Source organism: Acinonyx jubatus, chromosome E1, assembly GCF_027475565.1.
Source record: "Acinonyx jubatus isolate Ajub_Pintada_27869175 chromosome E1, VMU_Ajub_asm_v1.0, whole genome shotgun sequence".
Lineage (NCBI taxonomy): Eukaryota > Metazoa > Chordata > Mammalia > Carnivora > Felidae > Acinonyx > Acinonyx jubatus.
In genome coordinates this window covers 48,898,284-48,923,671 of record NC_069397.1, presented here as the reverse complement: position 1 = coordinate 48,923,671, position 25,388 = coordinate 48,898,284, and the positions used below count along the sequence as shown (strand labels likewise).

Here is a 25,388-nt window from a genome sequence, read left to right as displayed (position 1 = left end):
AAATCAAGAATTGGGCACTTAACTGACCGAGCCACCCAGGCGCCCCAGAAGACTGGTATTCTTAATGCCCAACTGAACACGTGCTACGTTTATGAACAGTAAGATAACGAAGAAATAGAAAATATGTCCCACTTCTACCCGAAGGAAGATCGAGACCGTAGGGAATTTTAAGAACGCCTCTGGAGTCACATGTGCTGCAGGTCAAAGCTGTTGCTGTGGTGTCATTACTCTACTGCCACGAGATACCTAAGACAATCCACTCAAAGGCAGTAATTGAAACTGACTACAGATCAATACTTTCCGAAATACCAAAACATGTTATGAGAGGTTGTAGAAATGTTAAATCTATAAAAGCTTCTAAAGCATACTCTCACATCCTTTGCTATTTTGACCTTGAGTAGTATCGCCTAAGTGCATGACATACAGTGCTTGAGGATGGTGTCTGTAGCAAAAAGCACCCCTCATCAAGGAAGATTATAAAGGAGCATACATACCTTAGTCTGGCTCATATCATACCTTCGTCCCCAGTCTTGCTACTAACCAAGACTCCAAAATAGTAAATAACATTTCTCCCCACATCCGGTTTCTCCTGCCCAAGCATGCTCAACTCGATTATCTTTAGTATGCCTTCCAGACTCAGATTATAATCACTCACTTTATAACCACGCCATTGTGATTCTCCCCGATGGTCAAAGACAGGAAGCTTCAGGAGATAGATCAACAGGTCTTGGGTTTTGAATCCAGCTAAAATGTGTCTAAATCTCAATTTCAGGGGGAGACTTCCCATTCCCTCAGGTATATCACGGCCTTCCCATGGCCACCGGTGACGTCCATTCTTGCATCAACTCAGCTTCTGATTTTAACAAGCCATCTCCTCTTGTGTATTATAAACAGAAAAGGTGGGACTCAAATTCCATGCAGCAATAGCACGGATGACGGTGATTGGAACTTCCACAAAGAGTTAAGGTACCTTGGAGCTGCTTTCTTGTACAAGATGACAAAGACAGTAAGTCATGCCAGGCTTTGATAGAACAAGTTACAGGTGTGAAGGAACATTCCAAAATGTCAGGATTAAACACTGAAGGAATGAGATGATTCGTTACTGAAATGTTGCCAAGGTTTTTCTTGTCGAAGAAGGTTTCTGAGATGTTAAGATTTGGAAGATGTGGAAAGGTATATTAGGACAAGTTTGGCTGCGATATCAGATCAACCCAGGAGGGTAGAATGGCTCAAACAAACGAGATTATTCTTCCTCACAAAAGAATCCCAGGTGGCTATTTCTGGCCCATGGATATCTCTGCTGCAGGGGTGATTTCAAGAAGCAGACCCGCCCACCTGTTGGCTCAGGCATCTGCTGTGGTATCCAGGAAAACAAGGTGAATTGGGCAAACCCCATTCATAAAAGGTTGACTCAAAACTGGGTCTTGGGTGGATTTTTCCTTTGTTGTGGAAAAAGCTGCCACGGTTTTTGGATTTTAAACTGCTTGTGGCATCTATGTTTAAAACACGGGATTATTTTCCTTTAAGCTCTGGATGATTGTTCTCAGAAAGATACCATCGTTTGACTGGCACCTGAATTCTCTTAAAAATGTTCTTCAGGATAAGGCACAGTAAGAAAAACAATTACAGAGCCCAGCAGGAAAGATAGCCTTTGTTGTACTTTGTTTCTTAAGGAAAGCTTCCTTCAGCTGTTTTTAATTTTTGCGTTTAAAAAAAATGTTTTTTTAACGTTTATTTTTGAGAGAGAGAGCGTGAGCAGAGGACGGGCAGAGAGAGAGAGGGAGACAGAATCCGAAGCAGGTTCCAGGCTCTAAGCTGTCAGCACAGAGCTCAACGCAGGGCTCGAACTCATTGACCGTGAGACCATGACCTGAGCCAAAGTCAGAGGCACAGCTGACTGAGCCACCCAGGTGCCCCTACTTTGGTGTTTTTAAAGTAGATTCTTCCCACCCGCCAATCAAGGAGCTTAGCTTTGAGGTGAGAAAGCAAGGTTAATCTCCCTTTTTTAAACATAAAAATATTTTCAAAATTATGAATATTTATCATTTTGGAATAAAATACCATTAAACTCTAAAAGAATAAGAAATTTTATAAAAGTGAAAGTTTAGATGAGTTTTCCAAACTTTTTTAACAAGTGAGAACAATTATCTCGCACTATGTTTTCACGCAGGTGCGGGGAAAGCTCTGGGGGTTCAAAATCACCTCACTGGACAGTAAAGAGATTATGGGGCTTATAGACGATATAACTGAAGGCAGCTAGTGAACACACAGAGTTAGGGCTAAGGACAAAGTGACTTAATTTCTAAAACACATATATGTTGTGTTTTTTCAGAGCACGTCCCTAAAAATCATCACTTCGTATGATGTGCTTGTCATTTACGGACACTGGTCATTCTTGCCAGCTGCCTGCAAAGGAGCATACCGACCAGAACGATATTTTCCAGCACCGGAAGATATTTCTTGTCGCTTCCACTTTTGGCTAGAAATTTCCTCTGCGAGTTAAGGTCCTTGAACAAAGAGCTCCACGCTCTCAGAAGCTACTGCGATCTCTCCTGTAATGTGCAAGCCTGTCGCCGACTGTTTCTTTTCCAGGGAACATTGTCTCCTTGACTAGGGACCTAGTTACCCTGGACACCAAAACCACAAGCTTTCTTTTAAAAGAAACCATGGAAACCACAGCCTTTCGACTTCACTAACGCAATTGACTCCCTAATGGTCAGTACTGCCGTTAAAAAACTAAATTCAGTGGGTAAATGTGAAAGTCTAATTGGCCTTATTAAACAATTCGTAAATTGGAATCATTGAACAAGTGGGGGGGGGGGGAAGGAGCCTTCTGCTGAGCTAAAAGAAAGAAAGCTTTCAAAGGCAGAGAGGGGACATCAAGAAAAGAAAGAAAAGAAGGAAGGAAGGAAGAAAAAAACAAAGGAATTTAGTAGCAAGGAATGCCTTGCTTAGGAGAGGCTGCCCTCTTAAGGAGAGGGGAAGGGGCCTGTCAGTAAATTTCCGAGCCCTGACCAAGAAATTCTACGTTGACTGCTTAAAGGTTACATTCCGGGGAAGTTGAAACTGCAGGTAGGTTACGGATTAAGTCTGGTTTACTGGGAGACAAACCATCAGAGACTCTTAAATACAGAGAACAAAATGAGGGTTGCTGGAGGGGAGGTGGGGAGGGGGTCGGGGGGAGGGATGAGCTAAATGGGGGATGGGCATTCGGGAGGGCACTTGTTGGGCTGAACACTGGGTGTTGCGAGTAAGTGATGAATCGCTGAATTCTATTCCTGAAATCGTGATTACGCTATACGTTAACTCACTTGGATTTAAATTAAAAAATTAATTAAGAGAAAAAGCCTGGTTTTCTGTACATGCCCTAAGGGGCACTATGTGGGGCCTGTGGTTTTCTTCTTAGCACTGTTCACGAGGAAATTGCCTTGAGGCCTTGCGAGTACGTGCTGAAATGTTGACCAACCGTTACAAGAAGAAAGAGCCTGTTTTGCTGACTTCTGCCTGCCTCCCGTTCAACAAAGCTGGCTTTGCAAATGTGGCTGTCATTCCCCAAGTGTGCAAACTTGGGAAAGTAATCCTAACCCTGAGAGCTTCTGTCCCCGAATCTTTAAAGAAGGGATCATACGGGCGCCTGGGTGACTTAGTTTATTAAGCATCTGACTCTTGATCTTGGGGTTGTGAGGTTGAGCCCCGCATTGGGCTCCATGCTGGGCATGAAGCCTACTTAAAATAAGTAGTAAATAAGGAAAGAAAGAAGGAGAGAGAGAGAGAGAGAGAGAAAAGAAGGAAGGATCGGAATCTTACCTCTCAGCTTGACAACTATATGAGATAGTATATATAAAGCATGTAACAGCATTTGCCACATACTGAGACTTGTAATCTTTAAATTATCAATATATTTTTTCCAGGAGAGGCTTTAGGGTTATTAGGAAAGAAAGAAAGAAAGAAAGAAAGAAAGAAAGAAAGAAAGAAAGAAAGAAAGAAAGAAGAAAGAAAGAATAAAGAGAGAAAGGGAGAGAGAGAGAGGAGATCATAATTACACCTCTCAGCTTGAGAACTAAATGAGATACTGTATATAAAGCACGTAACATAGCTCTTGCCACATATTGAGACTTCTAATCTTTCCATTATCATTAACATATTTTTTCCAGGTGAGCTTTTAGGGTTATTAGGACATAACAGAGCCAGTAAAAGCACATCCATTAGAATGTTAACTGGAGACACAAACCAAGTGCAGGACAGGTAGATGGATGAGATAAATAATATATAATCTAACAACACCCAGGATAAGTTTATAAGATATGACACTCTAAAACAATGTTGCCACTCAGGCACCTGGGTGGCTTAGTCGGTTGAGCGTCTGACTTTGGCTCAGGTCATGATCTCTCGGCTTGTGAGTTCGAGCCCGGCGTCGGGCTCTGTGCTGACAGCTCAGGGCCTGGAGCCTGCTTCAGATTCTGTGTCTCCCTCTCTCTCTGCCCCTCCCCCACTCTTTCTCTCTCTCCCTCTCCCTCTCCCTCCCTCTCTCTCTCTCTCAAAATAAATAAACATAAAAAGAAAAAAAGGCAATGAGGCCAAACCATCAGAAAGCTCAGGGTTGCCAGAGGGACAGAGATCACAGGACAGAGACAACATATTTTCCCCTTGTTAAAAAACAAAATGCAAGGGTAAATTTGGAGATGTAATTGGCTTTCCTGGGCAGCATCCCATCCGGTGGGAAGAGAGATACTCTTCTCACCTCTGGGGACAGTATCTGTGGTCGCTGTGACACCATTGTCTTCTCCAGACTGAGCACCCCGACTTTCTGGGCCATGTGGTCATTCACAGCACTCCCCAGATTGACGCTGAGACCACTCTTGGCCTGGGACATGTGGCGGCACATTTCCAATCTGCTGGGCTCCTAGAGGGACCGTACCTGCACTTGCCTGTCTATTTTGTTAAACTCCAAGGATATTTTCAACTTGATTAGGGGCAAGTTGTAATGGCTTTTGGGGAAAAAAAAAAAAAAAGCCCGAGAGGCATCTATCTGTTCCTTCGATAGCCATAGCGGTCTTTTATAAACTTATTTATTTATGTATTTATTTATTTTTAATGTTTGTTTTTGAGAAAAATAGAGTGTGAGTGGGGGAGGGGGAGGGGCAGAGGCAGGGAGACACAGAATCCAAAGCAGGCTCTGCACAGAGCCCGACGCGGGGCTCGAACTCACCAACCACGAGATCATGACCTGAGCCAAAGTCGGAGGCTCAACCGGCTGAGCCACCCTCTCTGCAATCTTCCGACGCTTCCCTTTTCTACGTGTCGTTTCCTCCCTTCCTTCCTTCTGGCTGCCGAGTCAGCTCTGCTAAGCACTGGCTCACGTGCAGGGACAGAAACCTTGGGGCTGTTTCCCCCCTTAGAGATCTCAAAAAGTGGGCACCACGCAAGCGTAACACAAGTGCCTTCCATCCCCCAGACCTAAGCAGACGTGTGTCTGTTAGCTAGAAGATGTGCTCACTACCGGGGTATGTGGGTGGCTCCATTGGCTAAGCAAATCAGCATGTTCTTGATTTCGGCTCAGGGCACTCTCTCACAGGTCCGTGGGTTCAAGCCCCGCGTCGGGCCCTGCACTGACGGTGTGGAGCCTGCTTGGGATTCTCTCTCTCCCTCTCTCTCTCTCCCCCACCTGCGCCCTCTCTGTCTCTCTCTAAATACAAACTTAAAAAAAAAAACAACAAAAAACAAATACATTGAAAACAGTAAACTTTGAAAGATGGGGCCAGTCGCCTCACCTCATTTAAGATTTGCCCGTATTTTCTGTTTGTGTCCTAAGGTGATGTAGTCAACCATCCAGATTTAAAATATACGAACTCCTAAAGCGTGCCCACCCTCCCGCAGTTCAACAGAGCTTCAGCCTGGAGGAGTACGGCCTCTCGCAGCCCACCCTGGAGCAGGTGGGTCAGTCTCCGTGATTTTATTTATTTACTTATTAATTTTTAAGCGTTTAGTTTTATTTTGGGGAGCGTGCACGCAGGGGAGGGGCAGAAAGAGAGGGTCAGAGGATCCGAGGCGAGCTCTGCACTGACTGTCTGAGAGCAGCGAGCCCAACACGAGGCTCAAACTCATGAACCTCGAGATCGTGACCTGAGCCCAAGTTGAACGCTCAACTGACTGAGCCGCCCACGTGCCCCAGGATCTGTGGTTTTGTATCAGCCGTGAATATAAAAGTACCATCTGTGCATAGACACTGCACTCAGTCCAGAGCTACTGAAGGCCGTGTGGCCTCCTTCTATCTGTTCGTTTCCAGAAGAGGTTTTCTTGGACCTCTCCAAAGAACAGGAACTGGATGATTTTGAGGAGGAACTTCAGCCCTCAGCCAAGTGCAAGCTTCTGCTGGAACAGCCCGAAAGCCTCAAATACCCTCTGTTTCTAAAAAAGAATTATGCTGTTTTAACTTACTGAAAATGTTTTGGAGTGATAAAGCTGCAATATTATAATTATAATGTTATAAGTTCTCCGAGAAGCACAGCATAGTTCTTCCTGTAGTGGAGAGGCAGAGCAAGGGCTGGGCAATGGCAGTGACCATGTGAACAGAGGCACATGGCTGAGCCCGCCCCAGGGTCACAGCCTCTGTGTTGTGTCTCTGCACATCATATTTTTCCTTTTTTTTTTTAACTCAACGTATCTGTGAAATCGGCATGGCAATGGGTCACTTTTATTTGTTGTCGTGTGGTATTCCACTGTATAAATACACCATAATTTATGTACCCATTCAGGCTATTATGAATAAACCTGCTGTGAACATCCTTTTATAGGTCTTTCGATGGACGTTAGCACTCATTTCTGTGTATCTATGCCTACACTCCCAAGTGCTGGTCTTAGAGTAGACACTTACCTACCTGTAGTAGATACTATCAAACAGTTATGAAAAGTGGTCGTACAAATTTACAGTCATATCAATAGTATGTGAGAATTCTGAGCCGCCCACATTGTTCTCGGTTTAATAACAGGCATTCTGGTGTGTGTACATGATTTTAATTTACGTTTCCAGATGACTAATGACGTTAAACATCTTTTCATACGTATTGGCTATTTGGAAGTTCTTTTGCTTGAATACCTATTGAGATCTTTTACCCATTAAAAAAATCAAATTGTATGCTTTTCGTTTATTGACTTGTGGTATTTCACATATATTATTAATATGAGTCCTTTGCTGAATAGATAGATAGATCTACGGTGGAAGTACACAATGGGTGTGTTCTCTTATTTTGTGATTTTTAGTTTCTCACTCTTCCTTTTCACAAATGGAATTTCATTTGTGGATAGTCCTGCTTTATTTTTTTTTAATGTTTTATTTTTGAGAGACAGCACAAGAAGGGGAGGGGCGGGGGGGGGGGAGACAGAGGATCCGAAGTGGGCTCTGTGCCGACAACAGTAAGCCCAATGCAGGGCTCGACTCACAAACTGTGAGATCATGACTTGAGCCAGAGTCGGACGCTCAACTGACTGGGCCACCCAGGCACCCCTAGATGGTCCTGCTTGAAAAATACTTTGTTTTTCCCAAGGTTATGAAAATATTCCTCTGAATAAGTTTTAACTTTTCCTTTCTAAAAATTATGACTTCTAAGTCATTTTTCTCCATTTGTGAACTGCTAAAACAACAATGCTGAATACCTATATTGATTGTGGACATCCTTCTTTTTCCCACTCACAGAGGTAAAGCATTCTCTATTTCACCATGAAGAGCGATATTAGCTGTGTGTTTTTTTTTTAAATCCTTCATCGTATTGAAAGATTCCCTTCTTTTCTTAATCCGCAGATAGTTTTTATTGTGAATGCGTAGGTAACGTTACGAAATGATTTTTTTCTTCTAGTGAAATAATCATTCATCATTAGTGGTTATGATGATTAATTAAATGGTTGGATTTTAGAATGCTAGCCAGCCTTGCCTTCTCGGACCAGTTCATGGCCAATTAAGCCATGGTTACCTGGATTTGATTTGGTAACATTTGGTTAGGACTTTGCATCCATGCTTATGAGGCATGTTGCTCTATCATTTTCATTTCTTGACACGCCCTTGTCCAACTTTGGTATGCAAATAGTGCTGGCCTCCTAAAACACGTCGGAAACTTGGGTGGATCACACCAGGTCAGATGTCGGAAGGGACGCTCAGACTCCTCACATAGGCTTTTAAAGGTAAAGGATATGCTAGATCAGAGAAAAGCATAGGCAAGCATTGGGCTCTGGAAATAGTGCCCTAGGCTTCTTTCTCAATCACATGGAATATGCTTCTTTGCCTGAAGATCCACCAAGATGTGTGCAAGAAATGTGACATCAGGGAAGTCTGGGAAAAAGTTTCCAGCAAGATCGTCTATACCTCACTGCTCATGACGCCAAGCTATCTTCAGGAGTTGGGCCAAGAGACCCTGGCCCTCCCATCAGTCCGGATCATAATTCTCTCCTTTGTCTCCCACCATATCAGGTGACTCTGGCTTTGCAGGAACTGTAGATTCCTCTTTTGAGTACTCATCAAATATTTAAAAAGTCCCTGATGGTAGCATAAAGAGGAACCTTCACCGGTTCAGTCGCAGCTCTACAGGTTGGTGGAACATCTGGATCATCTACTCTCTTTAGTTTTCCGTTAAAATGTTAGCAATTACTCTATTCATTTCTTCCACTTTCAAGTCACTTTTAATTAAGCTTCTACACAGTCGACAGCCTCAGAAGGAGTCTTCCACTTCCTATGTATGACTGGCGTTGTACAATTCTTTTTCTCGTTATGTGTTATACAACCCCACATTTACCCTGGCTAATAAGCTGGGGATGGGGAGTCTGTCCCTTTATACAAATCTCTGCAAAAGCTGCTGCGACCTGAGGGTCTGATTGAGACCCTAACCTTCCCTTCCACTTGGGTGTATCTTTGACATTCGTGTGTAAAATCCGCTTCAGTAGAGGGTCCAAGGAGTTCCTTGGGGCCCCTGGGTGGCTCAGTTGGTTAAGCATCTGACTCTTGGTTTCAGCTCAGGTCATGATCTCACACTTCGGGGGACTGAGCGCTGCATCGGGCTCTGTGCTGACGGTGCGGAGCCTGCTTGGGATTCTCTCTCCCTCCCTCTCTCTCTGCCTCTTCAGTGTTCATGCTCTCTTTCTCTAAATAAATAAATATAAATAAATAAACAAATAAATAAAAAGAGGGAGTTCCTTAAGATCATTCACAAAACACCCTAACTCTTTGACCACATCTCCCCATGTTTGGGTAGTCTTGATTCTCCTCCAACCGCCTGCTACCTATATAATCTTTTTGGTGATCATTGATGGGACAGGGACCCAAGCCATCAAAACAGATTTCCCCCAAACTCCTTACGATGTTATGTCCCTTTCTTACAGACTGAATCGCCAGCCGTAACTCAGCAATTCTGGCGGCCCACACTATTTCTTAGTTACTTTCATTTTTGCTGAATGAACCCAAAGCAGCCAAGGTACCATTTTCTTGGCTGACCTCAGCCAGAATTTCTTTTGTAATGTACTTGTAATTCATAGAGATATACCAACACCAAAACCCCAGATAAACTTTTCCTTTTGTCCATGGCTACGGTGCTTTAGCGACAACCCCCAGGGATGGTTACAAAACCCAGCTGGCAACGGTAGTTCCTCAACAGGTCTCTCTTCTGCAAACTTTTGTATTTGTCTCTCTCCCAAACAGAGCCACGGCCATTATTAAAACCGTGGAGCCAGAAAGATTTTAAAAAACCTTCTACCACGGTGCTAATTCCATAAATTGTATAGAGGCAGATAATTGAAAGGACTCACAAGACCCTTTGGGGTGTGTATTTCTGTAAGGTACAGCAGCAGAAAATAAAGGAGGGGCAGGGAAAGTATCGGAAGCCTGAGAAAATTCCAGAAGTAGATCCCCATCATCCTTTTTCAATCACACAGGTAACTGTTTGTATTTGAATTATCAGCCACCAAGATAATACTGCAAGGAATACTCGTTCCAGGAAAGCCCAGGTAAAAGTATATAGCCACATGTGTACCCCCCCCCCCCCCCCCCGCTGGTGATTTATCCAAGCCAGGTTGTGTAACTGGTTAAATTAGAGGTAAACTATCAACCCAACATCGCTATACAATGAAGACAAGGTGGCCCCAGGTACTGGCAGGGGCGTTTCACGCTTTAAGCGGCACATTGTAAATTACTAGCTGGCCCTTCTAGTGTTCTCTTGGCTAAGTATCAGTAGTTAACTTCTTAGAAAAATTTTCCATCGAGACCTGGATGTGTCCCTCTTATCCTCCAGGGAAAGGTTTGTGGTGATACATTCAACTCCTTACATTGTGAAAGAATGATTCAATTTTGAAAACATCTTCTTGCGTTACTTTGGGTAAGTGTGCGTGTGTGTGTTTTTTAAAGGATTTCTCATTTAATCCAAATTTTCAAATTTATTAAGACATGGTAGTTTATAACACTCCTGTTCCTTTTTTTTTTTTTTTTAATGGAGTTTGTTTATTTGTTTTGAGAGAGAGACAGACAGTGCAAGTGGGTGAGGGGCAGAGAGAGGGAGAGAGAGAATCTCGAGCTGACTGGACACTGTCAGTGCAGAGCCCCATTCGGGGTTCGAACTCATGAACCGTGAGGTCATGACCTGAGCCAAAATCGAGAGTCAGATGCTTAACCAACTGAGCCACTGGGCACCCCCTTGTTCCTTTTCTATATTAGGAGGATTGATAAAGAAACTTTCCTTTTCATTCCTGACAAGTAATTTGTCTCTTATTTTCTTAGTCGACCTAGTAGATTATAAAATTTTATTATTATTTTTCAAGAATCAAATGCTGACTTTGTCAGTCTTTCTCTTTGGGGCAACTAAACTTCTCTGTCGGGTTGAACTTACTGTCGTATTTCTGGCTTCTTAAGACTGAAGCTTCAATCACTGATTTTCAAACTTTTTCTTTTCTAATATATCCATTTAGAGCTACAAATTGCCCCCTAATCATTACTTAGGATATAGTCACAAGTGGATATAGTCACAAGTCTGATATGTTGTATTTTCATTATCATTAAGAAATAACGTTGGGGCACCTGGGTGGCTCAGTCAGTTAAACATTCAACTTCAGCTCAGGTCATGATCTCACAGTTTGTGGGTTTGAGCCCCGCATCAGGCTCTTTGCTGAGAGTTCAGAGCCTGGAGCCTGCCTCAGATTCTGTGTCTCCCTCTCTCTCTCTGCCCCTCCCCCACTTGTGCTCTGTCTCTGTCTCTCAAAAATAAATAAACATTAAAAAATTTTTTAAAGAAATAATGTTTTCTAATTTTTCATTTTGATATCTTTTTTAGTAACACTTTGATTTTTTTTTGGTACCATTTCTTATTTAGAATTGCATTACATTTGTGCAAACACATACATGTACATATACACATGTGCCCGCATTACTATTATATTTTAGAAAATATTTCATTTTAATCTATATTTTCTTTGAGCCCCCCCCCCAAATAATTAAGTTAGTTAGTGGTTCACATCTTTAAAAAAATTTTTTTTAATGTTTTTATTTTTGAGAGAGAGACAGAGCGCGAGCGGGGCAGGGGCAGAGAGAGGGAGACACAGAATCTGAGTCAGGCTCCAGGTTCTGAGCTGTCAACCCAGAGCCCCAAGCAGGGGTAGAACCCATGAACCGGGAGATCATGACCTGAGCCGAAGTCAGACACTCAACCAACTGAGCCACCCAGGAGCCCCAACATATTTTTAAATATTTATTTATTTAAAAGTTTCAGTTAATTAGTGAGATCTGTCTTCCTGTTGTGCACTTACTAATTTTTACTTTTGTTTTTTTGGCTCTTTGATTTGGCTTTCTTTTTCGTTTGTTTTCTTGTTATTTTTTCTGACTTTCTGTGCTGGACATTAAATATGTATTTTATTTATTTATTTTTTTCAGATAGGAATATTTGTTGGAGGGGGCTATCAGGAAGACCCCGGGGTTGGCCGCAGCAGTCAGAGGCTGCTCGCCCCTCCCCTGTCCCTGGAACGTAGCCCCCATCCACCACGCCCACCACGGGAGCCATTTTGAAGGTCACAACCTTGAGAGAGCAATGTGCTGCTGAGACCATTTGGAGGGTTTACGTGATCGAACCCCGTTAAGGACTCTGGGTAAACATTTAAGATTCTGGCCTGGGTGCAGACATCTACTCGTCTGGAGGTGTGGGACACAAGCCTTATAAGTAAGTCCCTTTGCTTCTTAAACTTAATATATGCCACCGATTCGGATACATAGTGTTTTGTTATCATTTCATTTTATAAAATGTTTAACTTCAATTTTTATTTCCCTTTCCACTCAAGAGATGTTTAATAAAAGGTTGGGCAGTTTCCATGTGGAATGCCTTTTAAATTCTGCTGCTAATTCTTAGTTTTATCACATCGCTTTTCGAGAATGTTGTTTATATGATATTTCTATTTGATAGAGAACTCGGTGACTGATTTTTGTGACCCAGTGGAGGATCACTGTATGTGACTGGTTCCTGTGCATGAGAGGTGAAGCTGTATTCTCTGTAATCAGGGCATAAAGTTACTTATATTGACGTAGGATACATTTTGACATTAATTCAGATTTACGGAAAGGTTGCAGGAATATTTTCACACATGCAAAATACACAAACATGGGCCCAGCCATACATACGTACGTACGTACATAGTACATGAAGTAACTTGTTCATTGTGATTTTTAAAACAGAAAGAACTTTGTATAGGAATGACTATAGTTTTATGCATTGATATCTATATATCAATATAGAATGTGTATTTATTTTTGGGAGAGAGAGTAGGGGAGGGGCTGAGAGAGGGGGTCAGAGGAGCAAAGCGGGCTCTGTACTGGCAACAGTAAGCCCGATGCGGGGCTCCAATTCACGAACCAGGAGACCATGACCTGAGCCAAAGTCCAGTCTCAAGCGACTCAGCCACCCAGGCGCCCCTATATATAGTACCTTTTTAATTATGCTGTTCCCATCTTCTGGATCCTTCCTATGTTTTGTCCATTTCCTCTGTCTTGTGCTCAAGGTGGTGTGTTAAAGTATTCTACTATTGTGATGCCCTGTTTCTGTCTCCTTGCATCTCTGTAATTTTTATTTTATAAAATTGGTTGCTGGGTTTTTGGTGAACAAATATCATAATTATTATACGGGGCGTCTGAGTGGCTCAGTCAGTTAAGCGTCCGACTTAAACTCAGGTCATGATCCCAGTGTTCCGTGAGTTCAAGCCCCACACCGGGCTCACTGCTGTCAGCTTGTCAGCCCATTGCCCACTTCCGATTCTATGTCCTTCTCTCTCTCTGCCCCTCACTTGCTGGCGCTCTCCCAAAAATAAATATTTTTTAAAAATCATAATTATTACAAATTAATTGTCATGTTCAGTTTTTTTCCTTGAGTTGTATTTTGCTTGATATCAGTATTCCTACATAGGATTTCTTAATAATTTTTTTAATGTTTATTTGGGGGAGACAGAGTGGGGGAGTGGTAGAGAGAGAGGGAGACATAGAACCTGAAGCAGGCTCCATCCAGGCTCTGAGCTGTCAGCACAGAGCCCTATGCTGGACTGGAGCCCACAAAGCACAGGATCACGACCTGGGTCAAAGTCAGACACTCAACCGACTGAGCCACCCAGGTGCCCACCTACATAGGATTTCTTATTACTAATCACCTGGTGTATTTTTGCCACTCTTTCATTCCTGCTAGTGACAATTTGCGTGTTTGTGTGTTTATTAATGGTTAGGTTAGCTAGAGCTCAGCGATGTTACCAGTCTTCGCAAAGACTACAAATTCTAGTTTCATTGAATTTCTTTATTATTTTCCTATTTTATTCTAGTCACCAAAACTATAAATTGTCCTCTAAGTACTGTTTTAGCTGCTTCTCACAAATTTTGATACATTGCATTTCATTTTTATCTCTTCAAAATATTTTTCTTTTTAATATATTCTTTGAAAAATGCATTATTATAAGTATGTTATTTAATTTCCAATTATTTGGGGATTTTCCAGCTATATTGCTATTATTATTTTCAATTTAATTCCCTTTTGGTCAAAGTGCACTTGTAAGATATTTTTAATTTATTAAGCTTATTGAGATTTGTTTTGTGTTTAATATATATCTACTATGATGAATAGTCGATGTGCATTTATTTTTTTTTTAAGTGTTCTGGGGGCACCTGGGTGGCTCAGTCAGTTAAGCATCCGACTTTGGCTTAGGTCATGATCTCATAGTTCGTGGGTTTGAACCCCACATCAGGCTCTGTGCTGATAGCTCAGAGCCTGGAACCTGCTTTGGATTCTGTGTCTCCCTCCTTCTCTGCCCCACCTCTGCTCGCTCTCAGTCTCTCTCTCTTAAAAATGAATAAAACGATAAAAAAAAAAATCTTTTTTAAAAATCTGTTTTTTTGTTTTGTTTTGTTTTATTTTGTTTTGTTTTGTTTTTGCCTAGAGTGCTCAATAGGAGTCAGTTTAAGAAGCTTGGTTGTATTCAAATTTCCTATATAGTTACTTTTTATCTAATGATTTTATCAGCTACTGAGCTACAGCTGTTGAAATCTGTGGGCTTGTTTGTTGGCCTTTTCTGTTCTGTTTTTTTTCTTTTCTTCTTTTTTTCTCTTTCCACTCATTTTTTTATTAAATAAATATGGCTGCTAGTAGTCCTGGGTTTTTTTTTCATTCATGAGTTTTCAAGCTCTGCTCTTAGGTCTATATACACTTAGTTTTTCATGTCTTTTAATGAATTGACCTCTGCATGATTAGGAAAGACCCCTCCCTCACCAGCAATAATTCTTGTCTTGAAGTTAGTAGAGCCACACCAGTTTTCTGTGATGAGTCTTCCCAAGGTGTTTCTTTCCCAGTGTTTGAGTTTTCATCTTTGGGTCTTTAAAGTGTGTTTTCGTTCTTTGCGGATCGCATGTATTTATGGCAGACTTTTCAAAGTAAGTCCGGAAAGCTCTCTTATAATTGGAATGTTTTCATAATTTGTATTTGGTGTCATTATTGACATTGGTTGAATTCAAGCTACCATGATTTTGTATTTCCTATCTACTCACTGATGTGGTTTTGGGGTGATGATGGGAATCTGGAGCCGAAGGCCAAGAAAGAATTCTTGAGACGTCTTGGGTGCAAAAAGATGGCTTTAGTAAAGCACAGGGACAGGACCCGTGGCCAGAAACAGCTGCCCGGGAAATTGTGAGAAGTTACTGATTATATACTTGGGAGTTGGGGTAGATAAAGGTAAGGGGAAGTTTCCAAAAAGATTTTCACGTGCTAAAGAAGACTCCCAGGATCCTGGAGGCCCAGCTGTTGTTAAGCCAAGGTTGTTTTTCCCTCCAGCAAAGCATTAATATTAAGACAGTAGGGAGTTCCTAGAGAAAAGTTATACTCGGCCTGCCCCAAGTATTTGTCAATGGGCTGCAGGTTATAAGGAAATTTAATTTTCTTTTGTTTTTATTTTTGAAGTTTTTAATGTTTATTTATTTTTGAGAGAGAATGAGAGAGACAGAGCATGAGCAGGGGAGGGGCAAAGAGAGGGGGACACACAGAATCCGAAGAAGGCTCCGGGCCCTGACCTGTCAGCACAGAGCCCACAACACAGGGCTCGAACCCCTGAGCCACAAGATCGTGACCTGAGCCAAAGTCAGATGCTTAACTGACTGAGCCACCCAGGCACCCCAGGAAATTTGATTTTCTACCATTTCCTTTTGTCTTTGTTTTCCACATCAGTCACTATGTCCATTTGTTACTACTCCTACTTTTTTTTTTTTTTTTTACTGATTTTATACCGTTAGTATTCCACTTTCTCTACACACTTGTCGTATTAGTTATATTTATCTATTTATTTTTAGTGGCTATTCTAGGGCTGACATTATGTACTTTTCATTGTTGTTTTGCAATGGTTGCATGGTTTCGGATAAGAAATTAACCTGCCTTTTTTGCAGAGTTGTAGTAGAAACAGTTCTCTGACACAGTCTCCTGCTTCCTGTCTAAAATCAGATGGGTCCAGCAAACTTCTGCTTGAAGTTCGTGAGCCCATGAGTATTTGCAAAAGGGCACAGGACTCAGAACTGAGTGGCTCGATCACCTGTAAATCATTCATGCATGAGAAAGGAAGGAATCAAAACAAACGAATAGTGGCATACGCTATTTGTGTGATCTCTGAAAATTTAATTGTAGCAAAGAATGAAAACACGGAGGAGTCATGTGGTCAGCTGGAGCTACTCCATGAACAGCTGCAGAAGGCTCTCCTTTCAATAGTTTAGCCAGAAAAAGAATTATTGAAAAGTTATCAGGTGTTTACTGTGAGATAATGCACCTGATTTTAGTAGCCTGATTTTTTTTTTAATTTTTTAAAAATGTTTTATTTATTCTTGAGAGAGAGAGAGACAGCCTGAGCAGGGGAGGGGCAGAGCAAGAGAGGGACCCCGAATCAGAAGCAGGCTCCAGGCTCCCAGCTGTCAACACAGAGCCCGCCACGGGGTCATGACCTGAGCCGAAGTTGGACACTTTACTGACGGAGCCACCCAGGCGCCCCTTTGGTAGCCCGATTAAATATAAACTCCTCACCTAACGGTTAAGAGTGCATTTTAGCCAGTGCTAGAATATAGTCATTGTATACAGACCTGAAATTGTCCGTAGATGTCATACCATCATTGGCTAACTTTACACGTGAAGAAACTTATCTGCATGTGTGAGAACAGGGAGACCTTTATTACAGGCGTGGGCTCTTGTGTGTAATTGAAGCGTCCTTGGGGCTTCCAGGCCTGGTTTCCAGTTGTGTATTGCTGGGCCCCAGCTCTGGTGCGTTAACGGTGTTTAGCGATAGCCATCCGATATCGTCATTCTCGTATTTACTTGCTGAGACACCATAGTCTCAAATGCCTCATAGATATGTACTTGCCAGTGCCTTTGTTTCCACCGGTGCATTTCTTTTCTGGGACCGTTTCTGCTATTAAATGTTAGACTGTCTGGTGCACGACATTGGAATTTTGAGGGCAAGATAATAAGAGACGAATATCTCTTAGAAGAAAGAGGGTGGAGTGGTGATGTAAGAGCAAGAAAGCCTCAGGCAACCTGGTGGAGAGCTCTAGACGAGTTCTGCCATCCAGGGTTGTCCATATCAGGTTGGAATAGTTGGGCTTTGTATCCTAGCCTCACTCAGTCGCCACTGGATGCAAGTGGCCCCAAGGAAGAAGGTGACCTTGTGCAGCGAAAGCAGATCCAGAAGGAACTGACAGCTGAAGCAGCTCAGAGCCCGCTTTACATAATCTGTCTCCTTCTCTCTCTGCCCCTGCCCCACCCATCCTCTCTCTCTTTCTCTCCCTCTCTCTCAAACATAAATAAACATTAAAAAAAATAAGTAGTGGAATGTTGAAATTAGACTTAGGGAAGCAGAGAATTTCAAGCATTAAAATAATCCATGTATATGATCTATTGGATTTGGCCATCATATGGCAAATGTTAAAACCTCAAATTGAAGGGTGCCTGGGTGGCTCAGTTGGTTGGGTGTCCGACTTCGGCTCAGGTCGTGGTCTCGCGGTTCGTGAGTTTGAGCCCCGCATCAGGGCTGTGTTGACAGCTCAGAGCCTGGAGCCTGCTTCAGATTCTGTGTCTCCCTCTGTCTCTGCCCCTCCCCCTCTCACACCCTGTCTCTCTGTCTCCATCTCTCTCCCTCTCTCAAAAACAGATAAACATTTAAAAAAAAAAAAAAACAACCTTAAATTGAAATTCAAGAGCGTGAGTCAAGGAGGTGAGGTATTCTGTTCATCCATGTGTACGTTGTCGTTGGGATGGCTTTGTCTCTTGCTTTGTGCTTTTTGTTTTGAATTTGATTTTTCATTGTTTTGCGTATTTTTTTTGGTCCAAGATAAGACAAAACCCAATTACATACCTGTATGTATTTTTGTCAGAGGAGATTATCTTTTTTAGAGCATAGACACACACACATTAAGGACAAAATATAAGATACATCCCTTTGTTCCCGGTATTATTTTATTGGTTTATACTATGGATTAAGAAACAGGCCATTCATCTAAGCGTGAATAACAATTCTCCTTTGGTTGGTCGCACTTTACATCTGGACATCCTGCATCATTCCCTCCAGCTCAGTCTTCTGCTTTTTCGTGTTTCTTGCTCCTCGAGCTCACGAGCTTTGCTGTTCACGACTTCCTCCTTGTGCTGTTTTCCTTCTCGTTTTTCGGTGGAATCCTTGCTTGTCACCTATTCCAAGGAAAATGTTCAGGTTTCCTGGTCCTGGGAGACTCTGATGACTCCTGTTGACAGCAGCTGGGGTCACAGTGACACATCTTGTCTTCATTCTTTAATTAAGCTGAGCACCTCGACTTTCTCAGTGACGTGGTCATTGGTCACTCTCCGACTGGCACTGTGGCTAGGACTGGCCCACCACTGTTGGTGATGTATTTTTGGTCTGTTGGGCTCCACTTTGGGTTCTCACTGCCCTACCGAGCCAATATTTTGGTCAACAACAAGGGCGTTCAACTCAGCTTAGGGCAGTGGTTTCTTGAAAGAGACAGAGAAGGGTATCTGTTCCCTAGAAAACCACAGATATCCAGCTGTATGATCTTCTGATGTAAACTTTTCCAAATGTCCCTTCCTCCTGCTTCCTACTGTTTCCTGCTGCTGTGCTGAATGTGTTAAAAACACTGGGTCATGTACAGGGAAGGAGCTCCCTAAGCAGTATTTCCTTCCCTTGATGTGCAGTGGGTAAGCATTTATTATTTTCTCAAACGTAAGCAAACGCATTCTACATTTCAACCCTGGGACAAACTCAGTCCGTGAATGTTTATTACTTTATCTTGTTCCTTGACTTTGTTACTTGTACTTGGTCGATTTTTCAGACCATCTGGATATAAGAATGTACCAAGACGTACAATAATTCTACCCTTTTGGAGTTAGAAATTCAACCTGGAAGAGGACAGCAGGGACAGAGCTCTCCACATAGCAGGACTTGGCTAATTTTGATGAGGAAGTTGATTGCTTGGTGAAGGGGAAGCTCCCGTAGGAAAACCCATAAAGCCCATGTACCCTATGGTTTTGTTTAAGTCTCTGCCATTTTCTAGGAGAGTTCTTTTCGTAGCTTTAATATTATGCCTTAATGTTTAACAGTCATACCAATTATTTGGTATAAACTATCGTGGAACTCATGTTCGAATTTTACATGGAAATGCTGGAATGAGTCTTCTTGGCAGAAGAAGGGCAAGTCCAGAAGTAAAGTCAGTGATGACATTGAGAAGATTTCCGGGGCATAGCCAAGATGGATAGACATGGATGGGTGGGGAGAGAGAGAAAGAGAGCTAACAGACAGACAGATAACAGATAGTTTTCTTTGATAACATGTTAAACTGGGAAATGCACAGGGACTGGACTGTAAAAGCATTGCAGCTCTCATTTCGGCCAATATTGGATCTTGGCCTGATTGTTATACTCTGTGCCAAATATAAAAACTAAACACCAATTCTGGTTATTTCCTGGACATCCTTTTGGTTTATGATAAAAGCAAAAATAAAATAAAATGAACGGTGATCAGTTTTGAGTACAACCCTCAGTGATCTATTTGCTAATGCAGAAGATTAAGCATCTAATATGCCTTTGTGTCATTTGGGAAAGAGGTTGGAATTTGGAATCCCAGGTCATCTGAGACTGCATTGGCTTCTCCGGAGATGCGTGGTTGAGAGTAAATCCCATAACCTTACTGAGCCTAGGGGCCTCTTCGTCCTGTATACACGCTAGGTTGTATGGAAGTCAAATGGGAAGCTGCAGGTGGGAGCTTTTATAAACCCATAAAGCTCTTTATGCAAATTATCTACAGAGGCAGAATGCACGTTCATACAATGTGTGAAGTTGACTGAGCAAAATGATTTCCATTGACTCCTAAAATCTTCATTGGTAAAGAGGTCACAGACTGGTAAGTCTCTGATGTATTCCCCAAGGACCGGAAGCCCACACAATGGAACTTTCTCGTTTTAACAGAATTTTCCCGCCCTTGACCCCTCTCCTACCATAGGGCCTGTAGATCACGTGACAGAATGGCAATGATTTGCAGGACACTACGTGCCTGCTGGAAAGTCCATTCCTACTCCAGGCCTCACTCAAAGATGGCATCCTTCCCTGTCAGGCCGTGTATGGACCAGAGAAGTATTACTAGGTGTTGAATGTGTTGCCTCCAGAATTCAAAGAGACATATTAGGTGCTGGTCTCCTATCGGTAGGGGATATAAGGTATGTCAAATTGTCTTTTACTTTGGAGGAGATATGTAGAGCGCCCCTGATCACTGGAGCCATCAAGCCTTCAAGTGATGGGTCACGGGTGATGCGTTCCTTATCCTCCACAGGATTTGTCCCCTACTCTCTGGAGCATTTGTGTCTTACCCATGTCATCTCTCGTCCTGATAGGTCAGTTATCGATGTATCAATATGATGTTCCGTGAGACACTCTAGGTCTCTTACGACTATAACAGAAGCGAGAGAGTTAACATAGCCCTGAGGCAAAACTATAAAGGAATATTATTGTGTAATTCACCTGAGTGTGAACTCTTTTCTAATCAGAATAGAAAACAAGGCATCTGGTTAGTCACCAGCTGAATGTCATGGACCTGTCCTAGAAACAGATACCATGTCTGACAGAGCAGCTGTCACTACCTGTTTGAGTTTACAACAATCTGGTTGTTGTTCAGGACCCATCTGGTTTCTGGAGGGATGAGACTGGCAAATTAAATGAAGATAGATACACTCTCTTTGTATTCTTTTTTTTTTGGGGGGGGGGGGGACAAGTGAGAGAAAGTCAGAGAAAGAGAGAGAGGAAGAGAGAGAGGGACAGAGAGAGAGAGAGAAGCGGGACTCACTGGAAGCAAGTCTCGTGGAACTTGAACTCACAAACCGTGAGATCATGACCTGAGCAGATGCTTAACGACTGAGCCACCCAGAAGCCCTCTTTGTATCCTTTATGTCATTAATGGTCTCTACTTTCCCCCTCCTCAAGATACAGTATTGTTCTTGATTCAGTGTCTTGGCTGGGAGTGGGGTTGAAGGAATTGTCAGAAGTATCCACTTTCTCTACCCCATTATGAGACTTCTTACCCATAGGCCAAGGACCCAACATGGGGATTATTCCAAATACCAAGTATATTAGTTCTGATGCTATACCTGGTGTTAGAGAACTGGCCACTGGGTGTGTTTGTGTTCATAGACTCAGTGGGACCCCATAAAGCTGGGTTTTAACCACAACTCCATGAATTACCTTAATTTCATGCACCCATTCTAACAATGGGGCCATAGTGACATTTTGGTTTTCTAGGTATCAATGTCCATTTAGGCCCTATGCCCAATAGCTCTTGAAATGTCTAAGGATTTTTCTTTCTCCAGTGCACAGTCATCCAAGTAAATGGCTGTAGGTCCCTTTGAGTAAGGCCCAGGGGAAATCATCAGAGTATATACTTGTCAAGATGTTTGGGGATTCTTCTGACTGCTTCTTCAGACAATAGATTCTGGACCTTAAGATTAGCTCAGAGCCTGGAACTACACAAGTGATAAGAACTTTTTACTGGGGTGATAGTGACTGCCCTTAGCCTGTTACTCTCCATTCTTGACTCCCGGTTTTAACTATTAAGCAACACCCTGTTGGCTGCCTACCTGTTTTGCCCCTATGTGATGGTAAGACTTCTATATTCTACTTAAAGTGGTAAAATATTGCTTCTTCTAAGTAGACTGTGTAAAGTTAAATGTGTCTTTTTTTTTTATTTTTTTTTAATATTTATTTATTTTTGAGACAGAGAGAGACAGAGAATGAACAGGGGAGGGGCAGAGAGAGAGGGAGACACAGAATCTGAAACAGGCTCCAGGCTCTGAGCTGTCAGCACAGAGCCCGATGCAGGGCTCGAACTCAAGGACCGTGAGATCATGACCTGAGCCGAAGTCGGATGCTTAACCAACCAAGCCACCCAGGCGCCCCTAAATGTGTCTTTTATAATCCCTAGGGCAATCACTGAAATAAGTATACAAATATATGTAGTTTGCCATCGCAGTGGGTAAATTGGAAAACTAAAAATGTTCAGAGAAGACAAAAGAAGGCAGGAAATGGGAAACAGAAGGATGAAAGTCAGAGAAAACAAATAACAAAACGGGAGACCTGAATCCTAAAATAGTAGTAGTCAGATGAAATGTAACTGCTCTAAAGACACCCATTAAAAGACATATATTATCAGGTTGGAATTAAACAAACAAATGAACAAAAAGGACCTCACTTAAGCTGTCTAAAAGAAGGTCACTTCAAATATAATGATATAGATAATTGAAAATTAAAAAATGGGAAAAATATACCATGGAAACACTAATCAAAAGGAAGTGGGAATGGTCCTATTAAAAGCAGGCAAGGTAGACTTGAGAACACGGAAAGTCACCAGGAATGAAGATGGGCGTTATTACATAATGATAAAAAGCCAATTTGCAAGGAAGACATACCAGTCCTAACTATGTAGGCACCAAACGACAGCTTCAAAGTGCATGACACAAGACTAGTTAGACCCGAAAGGAAAAACAGAAGAGTCCATGATTGTTGTTAAAATCTTCAATACTCCTCTGTCAGTAATCAACAGACCTAGTAAACAGAAAACCAACAAAAATATAGAAAAACTGAAAAACACCATCGACCTACTAGATCTCATAGATATTTATGCAATACCCCACTCAACAGTAGAACGCACCTCTCTTCAAGTGCATAAGGAATATTCACCAAGATAAATCATATCCTGGGTCATAAAACAAGTCCTAACAAATTTGACATACACAGTAAATTTTCTGACCGCAGTAGAATTAAACTGGAAATCAGGGTGCCTGCGTGGCTCAGTCGGTTATGCGTCTGACTTCAGTTCAAGTCATGACCTCACAGGTTGTCAGTTCGAGCCCCGCGTCGGGCTCTGTGCTGACAGCTCAGAGCCTGGAGCCTGTTTCGGATTCTATGTCTCCCTCTCTCTCTCTGCCCGTCTCCACTCCTGCTCGCTCGCTCTCTCTCTCTCTCTCTCTCTCTCTCTCAAAAATAAACATTAAAAAAAATTTAGAAACAAAAAAAGAATGAAACCAGAAATCAGTAACCAAAAGATAATAGGAACATCTCCAGGCATTTGGAAATTAAACAACACACTTTGAGATGATTCACAGGTCAAAGAGTAAATCGTAAGCGAGACTAGAAATATTCTGAACCGAATAAAAATGAGACACAGAGAAATGAAAACCCTGATTATCCAAGTGATGATGTCCATCAGGCAGCATAGAGCTGTGTAGAGAGGAGCTTTTCTCTGATTAAACGGTTGACTTTCCCTTCAAAGGCACTGCTTTAGATTTTGATATTAGTCCACAGTTATCTTGGCCATACCAGACGAAAGCTTAGAAATATCGGACCTCCTTGGTAAGATTGCTCTTCATAATATGATACGTCCAGGAAACAGCGTGTAAATGTTACTCACTGCTCTACAGGAACTGGCTGAAAAGAAGGGAAAACATCCCAACAGTCCAAGAGAGATCATGTGAATGTGAGGTTTGGCAGGACCTGCGGGACTGAGGTCTGAACTTCTGAAGGCTGTCTTCGCAGGAACTTTTCACAGAAGTCAAACAGTTAAAGCAAATTGCAGAGAGGTGGTAGAGACCGGGGGTGAACATGTGAACTGTTTTCTTCTAAACAAGGATCCACGTCAGTGGATAAAGTGTGATTCTGGATTCCTTGCTTCAGATTTCTCGAGAGTAAGTTCGTTTCATTTTTTCTGGTCTGTGACTTGTGTTTCGGGGTTTTCTTTCTTTCTTTTTTCTTTTCTCCTTATCACAAAGTTATAAATTTGGATGCTACCCCTCTGTGGAGAAATTATTTTGGAAATTAATGGGCTGTTTTGATGTTTTGAGTACTCCGTGTTTAACATGATGGAAGCGACGGCATTGAGTTAAAATACAAAGGTGTAAAAATCATACAACTCTTAATACGATTTTTCACCAGAAACTGAGTGTGGAAATAAGCTGAACTTTGCTTAACATGTTGATCAGGAAGAAGTAGGGATCTTGAGAACAGATTTGTAAACCTGAATTGTTTTTGAAGTGATGGCTCTTTGCTTTTATTGCATAATAATTTGGGGCTATTGTGGATAAACTGTTTCATGACTTTTACACTGTTGACCAAAAGCATTTACAGAAATATTTTTATTGTCTCTGGCTCTCTTACGCTGTGAGAATTTTGGAAGCAGAAGATGCTTTCTGTGTACACGGTGTGTTGAATCAAAATTGACTGCAGCATTTCCTTATCACAGTATTATTTCAAATGTGCGTTACTTCTATAAACAGAGATTTCAAGCTGCTCTGGTATAAGCGTTTTGCCCTGAATTTAACAACCGTATAAAAGGAGGAAAATCGGAGCCCTTACAAAATGAAACTATCTACTGCATGTATAATGAGGAATTCATGTTATTGTTAGTCTTTTGATAAACTACAGAACATACGTGAATCGGGGCGGGGGGGGGGGGCGGGGGGAAGTAGGCAATACTAATTTCCAATGGAAAATCTAAGGGATGGGAGCCACACTGACATTTCCAGGCTGAATTGGGCTGCAGCTGATTTCACAGCGAGATCACTTTTTGGCCAGCTTACCCTCCTACGCAGCCATGCACAGTCCCCTTAAAAGTGTCCACACTGAATTCTCTGCACTAGGGACAGCCTATGGGATCCTCATTCTTGTTATCACTGGATACCTGACCTAATGCTTCCCCCAGCACCCCCCGCCGGGAACTGTCTTCCTCCCATCACCTGCCGTTCCCTGGGCTTTCTAACCTCTTCACCCAACCTGCTTCCACCTAGACTAGCCCCTCAGGCTCATCAGCCTGATGTGTAGGGTTTAACCCCGGGGCTCTCTGAGGCTTTCTTGGCCTCCCATTGGAACTGGCTTCTGGACATCTTCTATGAGTTTGGTCTCTAGGAAATAGCACAGCCTTAAGCGTCATCCCGTGGCATGAATGGAATGACAGCTTCGGGCAAAGGCACAACCATTCCTCATCACTATGGAGAAGTTCATGGCAACCGTGTGGTTTCTGTCCCTGGCCGGCATGAGATGCACGTGGGAGGAGGAAAATGCACCAAATTCAGGACTTAAGAGCCAAATTCCAGGTGGAGCTGCTGACTCTGTGTTCTCAAAAGTCTCGACTCATTCTCCCAAGTCGCGTCCCTGGCATGCTTTCCAGAAAACTGATGATCATTCCAGAATATCTTTATTCTCTTTAATCCAGCTTAGATATACTGCTTGCTCCTACAGTGAGGACCTTTTGAAAGCCCTCAGTTTCCACGGTTTTCAGGAGAACCTCAGCAAATCGTATTTGTGTAGTATTGGCTGATTAGGGCTCTGGAACGATGTGGTATTACT

At 42.4% G+C, this 25,388-nt stretch overlaps 1 protein-coding gene across 7 annotated transcripts in view; it reads left to right on the top strand.

Annotated features, from left to right (window-relative positions):
- Positions 1-2,827: 2,827 nt before the first annotated feature.
- ABCA8 (ATP binding cassette subfamily A member 8) overlaps positions 2,828-25,388 on the top strand; it is an 89,300-nt gene continuing 66,739 nt past the window's right edge. For 3 of the 7 annotated variants that reach the window (XM_027047938.2, XM_053212481.1, XM_015072660.3), the window contains exon 1: positions 23,586-23,731. The gene's annotated coding sequence lies outside the window, so the exon portion shown is untranslated. Of the gene's footprint in view, positions 3,073-5,812; positions 5,934-8,461; positions 8,579-11,899; positions 12,183-23,584; positions 23,732-25,388 lie in introns of those variants that run through there. The other 4 variants (XM_015072661.3, XM_027047940.2, XM_053212480.1 and 1 more) reach the window with 4 other exon arrangements.